This window comes from Myiozetetes cayanensis, unplaced genomic scaffold (assembly GCF_022539395.1).
Source record: "Myiozetetes cayanensis isolate MyiCay16 unplaced genomic scaffold, myiCay2020 scf10, whole genome shotgun sequence".
NCBI classification, from domain to species: Eukaryota; Metazoa; Chordata; class Aves; order Passeriformes; family Tyrannidae; genus Myiozetetes; species Myiozetetes cayanensis.
The window spans coordinates 3,258,033-3,264,032 of NW_026086605.1; the positions used below are offsets into that span (position 1 = coordinate 3,258,033).

At 47.8% G+C, this 6,000-nt stretch overlaps 1 protein-coding gene across 1 annotated transcript in view; it reads right to left on the reverse strand.

Moving 5' to 3' along the window:
• The window catches only part of CHST15 (carbohydrate sulfotransferase 15), a 42,225-nt gene extending 37,940 nt beyond the window's left edge, over positions 1–4,285 (reverse strand). Inside the window, exon 1 of the mRNA XM_050305357.1 lies at positions 4,210–4,285. The gene's annotated coding sequence lies outside the window, so the exon portion shown is untranslated. The remainder of the gene's footprint in view (positions 1–4,209) is intronic.
• Between the last annotated feature and the right edge of the window lie 1,715 nt (positions 4,286–6,000).

Sequence of the window (6,000 nt, forward strand, 5' to 3'; positions counted from 1 at the left end):
GCCTGGAGAAGGGAAAGCTCTGGGGAGACCTTAGAGCCCCTTCCAGTGCCAAAAGGGACTCTAAGAGAGCTGGAGAGGGACTTTGGACAAGAGTCTGGAGTGACAGGACAAGCAGGAATGGCTTCACTGACACAGGGCAGGGTTAGATGGGATATTGGGAAGAAATTCTTCCCTATGAGAGCAGTGAGACATTGGCACAGGTTGCCCAGAGAAGCTGTGGCTGCCCCATCCCTGGAAGTGTTTAAGTGCTGGCTGGATGGGGCTTGAAGAAACCTGGACTAGCTGAAGGTGTCCCTGGCCATGACTAGGGAGAGGAATTAGTAGTTGTTTAAGGTTCCTTCCAACCCAAACCATTCTGTGAACATCCCATGAGCTCTGGTGTGCTGCCACCAGGGGACAGAGGTAGAGCATCAGGACAGAGTGTGCCGTGGACCACTCATTCCTACTCACATTCACCAACACATCAGGTCTCTCATCCCCACCACTGCTGCCTTGTCACTACCATCAACCACCAGCACTCAACAGGACAATATTTTTGCCTCTGTTTCTCCTCACAAGGTGTCATGGACATCACCTGGTTATCTCTCCTCAACACAGGACGCCACACTCCTTAAAACTAATGCTCACAAACCACATTCAGCCGCTGCTTGAAACCAGGTGTAACGTAAATTAATAAATATTCCACGGAAAAGCTACATTAACTGCTTGCCCCTCAAGTGCTGTTCAGTGGCATGTCAGGCACAGCTGTGTAATCAAAGGATTACAGAGCTCCCATTGCTCCGTGCCTGCCGCGCTCCCACCTCCTCGGGAGCTTTCCTGTCTCCCTCGCATGTAAAACCCAAATCCAGGAACCAGGACGGAATTGTAATCGTGTCTTTGAGCCCAGGGAGCACAAATGAACAGGCTGTAGGGACAAACAGCCAGTGTGAGTGTACAACACATCTTCTGTGAGATACACAGACAGCCACACGTGTTTTTAAGAGATAGGTGAGCAGTGCTATAGATAATTAGCTCATTTTAGTGAGATTGCAGTGTAAGTGGAGAGATGGGTGTTGTTCAGGCTGCTTTGAGATAAGGACTTGCAGAAGCTCACAGATCCCTTCCCCTCTCCTGAATAGCTGTATTTAGACTCCAGATCTGGCACCACACTTGGTCAGTAAGAAAAACAGGGCACTTCACTAAAAAACATGAATAAATAAGACATACTCATTTAAGGGGGAAAGCAGTGAAAAAACAATGCTCTCTTATTGGAAATCTACCTTGTTTTTCCACAACACTTTGGATTCTTCCAGCTGAGCAGCGTAACTCCAGTCAAGGAGCATGGTGGGAATTTAGAATTACCCCTCACTGTGCGAGGTGTGGAGGGAAATAGGAGGGTTAGGGGAGGAATGGAAGCCTGAGGGCAGTGATGAAAGAGCCCAGTTCAAACCAGGGGGCAGCTTCTGCAGCTCTCTAAGATGCTTGGAACAGAGTGTTCCACAGCAAGTATCCAGAGTAGCAGTGAGTGTTTAAACAACACATTTCCTTGGAGTTCCTGATTGTGGGATGGAACAGTAACTGTAAGGGTCATTAGGAGGGAGAGGGAGTTTATTGGCACCTGTTGGTGTCAGGGCTTTCTTCGCCCCGGTGATGTATCTGTACTGAAAGAGAAATGCAGATAGATGTTCTAACTTCCTAAAACAATATGTTATTTAGGTGAGATCAGCCCACTGCTGGCTCATCTCTGGAGCAAGTACATCAGCACTCAGTGGTAACATAATGCTGAGTTACAGCTCCTTAAGATTTTGCTCCATGGATGTGTGAGGAGGCACTCAGGGTAGGAAAAGTAGTTGATTAAAAAAAGATTCCCTTCCTAGTCAGCAGAGGAATCTGGCAACAAATCTTTCTTGGTGAAGGGATTGTAGAATCACACCTAACAATGGCTCATGATCTTGGCAGAGTTTGCTGTCATCCCTCAGACAACTTGATCTTAAATACACACAGATACTCTGAGAGATGCTTTAGTATTAGACCACAGCCCATCTTTAAAAACATTTTCAGTAACACCTGGGCTACCAGCATAAGCTTTGCCCACTGAAACTCCCCATTCTCACAGAGCTCCTGACACAGGCTGCTTAAAATAATGTTAAAATATAATATAAGCAGTATCTTATTTGCATCTCTATGATTATGCCTACATAATCCTATCCTTGTTAATGGATTACATACCTTTATCCTTCCACTTAAACCACATGAAATAATTCAAATATGAGGGTCTGCTTCAACCCTCTCATTTATATGATTTCCAGGTACCCACTTTTAGTTTAGCAACAGAGATAAAATCCATTACTGTCTTCCACTGCATTAGTGGAATTAAGTGTTTTGCCATGTAAATCTCCACTGTGTCATAATGTTCCTGTTACAAACCACCAAATAAAACACTCTGAATTTGAGATTAGCCCTCCTATTACAAAATCTGAACCATAAAACTATTTTGTTATTGATCTCAGAACTGCACAGTGACTGCACTCAGACACAGGATCTAAGTGCTATTTAAAAAAAAAAAAAAAAAAAAGGAAAGAAAGAAGGTAGTTTCACTAGTAAATCTTCATACAAGTAGTTTCCTCTTTTCTGCATTCAAATTGATTTTCTTTCTTTTGGCACGTGAAGAGCCAGATGAATCCCTTGACTCAATGCCCAAGACTGAAATGGCACCAGCAGCAGCAGAGAAGCTCTCAGGGCAGGAGACGTGTGACAACATTTTAATTATTGACGAAAAAAAGGCTTCAAAACAACTATTGCACTAGTGTTTACTGTTTGTAAGTGATATTTACTATTTATAAGTGAGTATGTATATATATATGTGTCTGTGTATAAAACACATATATCAATGTATGTAAACAGCATAGATATAAATATATATGTAGAGCTCATATAAATATTGAGACATTTCATTGATGGAAATTTCCCTTTTTTGCCAGAGATCAAGTAGTCCCCAGTCAGTATCAACTGCAGTGCTGTTCAATCAGGTGTTTGTTTATCCAAATGAGTGCATACGATTTTCAGTTAAACCTTAAAAATATTTACTCTTCGTGAACAGTTCCAGCAAACTTTGAGATTTAATCTGTGAGATTTAATCTGTGCTGTGCTCAGCTGGCTACTCTGCTTCTTTTAGTCACAAAATACAAAAGGCACGTGTTTCTTCTACAGGACATGGTGATGGTGGGTTTTTTGGGCTGGTTAACAATTCAAGAAGTGAAACCATTCTGATGTCATATGCAAGGAAGTCAACGTGATGGGAACTTCAGGTCATAGAATGATATAATAAATAAAATTTAAAACAAAAATCCATATCTGAAAGTTTGGTAGGTGTTTGGATGCACCATCCAAGCAATACTATCATCCATCCTATTAACCTACAAATCTGGCTGTGTCTAAGAAAGCCAAATGACTGCAGAGCACAGCTGTAGTATTACAATGAAGCAGCACAGGGGGAAAAAAAAGACGAAGAAGGAAAAAAAGATCATATATGACACCGCCAAAGTTCAGCTGGTGAATTGTTGCTTAACAGACTCTGACCATAATAACCCGTCACTGAACCTTGCCTGCATTCTCAGCAGCTATGAAGCTATTTTTAACAGCCACCAGCTCGCATTTAAGAAATACCCCTCTTCACCTAAAAATATGCATCAGTGAATGGCAACATCCATCCACGGCTCGGCTCTAGGTGGGATGCGCTGCCGCGGAATTGAACGGGTCTTTCAGAAAAGCCCCTTTACAAGTGTCTTCTCCCCCAAACCCAGCGCCATCAGCGGCCGCAGGGACCTGCCCAGCGCGGGCAGCCCGGCGAGGTGACACCATCTGCGGCACCTTTGTCACCGCTCCGTCCCCCCGGGGCTGCTCCGGGGCGCGTTCCCAGGCAGTGCCCTCCCAACCGGGGAGCGCCCCGAGGTGCCTCAGCCCGCTGAGAACGGGGGACACTCGTGTATCCCCCAGGCTTCATGCCAGGGGCACCCCCGCACCCGCGGAGCCGGAGGCAGCGGCGGGACCCCCGCGCCCGCGGAGCTCCGCTCCCCGCGCTGCCCCCGGGGCTGCCCGCCCAACTTCCCGCAAAGTCCCGCCGCCTCCAAACTTGGGGAGTCGCGGCCTGGGGAGAGCGAGCACCCCCTTCCATTTGCCTTCCTTCCCTCTTCCCGCAGCGCCCATCCCCGCGGTTCCCGGCGCACCCACCTCCGCCGGCTCGGCTCGGCTCGGCTCGGCTCCGCTCTGCCCCGCGCCCGCCGCCTCCGCCGGCTCTGCCCTGCGGGAGGGGGGCGGAGGACGAGGAGAAGGAGGAGGAGGAGGAGGGAGGAGGGAGGAGGAGGAAGGGGGAGGGAAGGAGGGAGCAGCCCCGCCGCTCCCCGGCCGCGCTGCGCAGCCCGGGAGGCGGAGTGCTGCCGCTCGGCTCTGCCCCGCAGCTCCGCGGGGCGGGGGGGTCCCCGGCGGTGCCCCCGGGGATGGCGGGGAGAGTGGGGGCACGGACAGAGCCGTCCTGCGGCGGAGGAAGCGGCGCTGAGCCCCCCGGTGCGGGCGGGGCGGGATGCGGGGGTTCCCCCGGGCATCGCCCCCGCGGCATCCCGGTCCTCCAGCACCGCTGGGATGGCTTGAGAGCCCTGGGGAGGAGATGGACCTCTCGTGATCCATCCGAAAGGAATTCGGGCTGTCCCGAGCGAATGGCGTGTAGGTGGCACCGGCATCCCAAATCCGGGTGTGCAGGCAGAGGTCAGCCCGAGGAGAACCGGCTCAGATGCTGCCAGGACTCCGTGGCTGGAGCGAGTCAGACCTTCCTGCTGCACACTTTCCAGACCATCTACTGCCTGGGCCAGGCTCGAAATGGCAACAGACATGGGTTTAACCACAGACATGTGCTAAGAAGCCAAAATCTTCTACTCGGTGAATGCGAGGTTCATTCTCAAACAAGATGATCATACCACATATTAATAAATATATACATATAAATTGGGTATATAAACTGTTAAAGTGACAGAGGGCAGGTTAAGATCAAATATTAGAAAGAAATTATTGGCTATGAGGGTGGTGAGGCCCTGGCACAGGTTGCCCAGAGAAGCTGTGGCTGCCCCATCCCTGGAAGTGTCCAAGGCCAGGCTGGACGGGGCTTGAAGCAACCTGGGCTAGTGGAAGGTGTCCCTGCCCATGGCAGAGAGCTAGAACAAGATGGTCTTTAAGGTTCTCTCCAGCCCAAACTGTTGTATGATCCCATGACGATAAATGTATATTTAAATGTATAGTCTGCTTATTAAGTTGTCCAGGTGATATGTGCACATCCCTTCTGTGACAGAGCACACAGCATTTTACATGAAGATTTAATGCACTGCTAGCAAAGCCAGTGGCAACAGAAGAAGGGAAATTCTTCATATTTCCCTCCTAACACTAACTGTTAGGCTTAAATCCTCGTGTTTAAGACTCAGCAATATTATTTCTAAGTTGGAGATGACAAAGCATGAGCTAAACATGAAAGAATGGTGAATTATCTATTTTAGTACTTCCTTTCGTGATCAAGCCCATCTTTGGATTTAACTTTCAGAAGCATCTAAAACTTACAGGGATTTGTGGGAAAATCTGTTTTGAAGTGAAACCACCCATAACTTAATAGTAAAATGCAAAACAGAAGCTTACAAATTACACAGCTATGACTGGGAGCCAAACAGATTAAAGATTTCCAGCAGGGGATTGCACACCTGTAAGACCACATATAAATAATTAAAAGGCAGACTTTAAAAGTCGCACGTGTACATATTTTCTACAGCACAGCAAATATATCTCTGTTCGGATCACATCTGACTGTCACCTAGGCTTTAGGTAAAAACCCACACAGAATAAAGCCCCTGAATAGATGAAACTTGTGATTTATAAAATACGCACGGCTATTCAGTTATTCTGGGTTAAATATGCTGCCCTCCAAGGTCTTTTTCAGCCTGCTGGGATGCTCTGAATAGAAATTATCCTTAGCCAGAGTTGTGT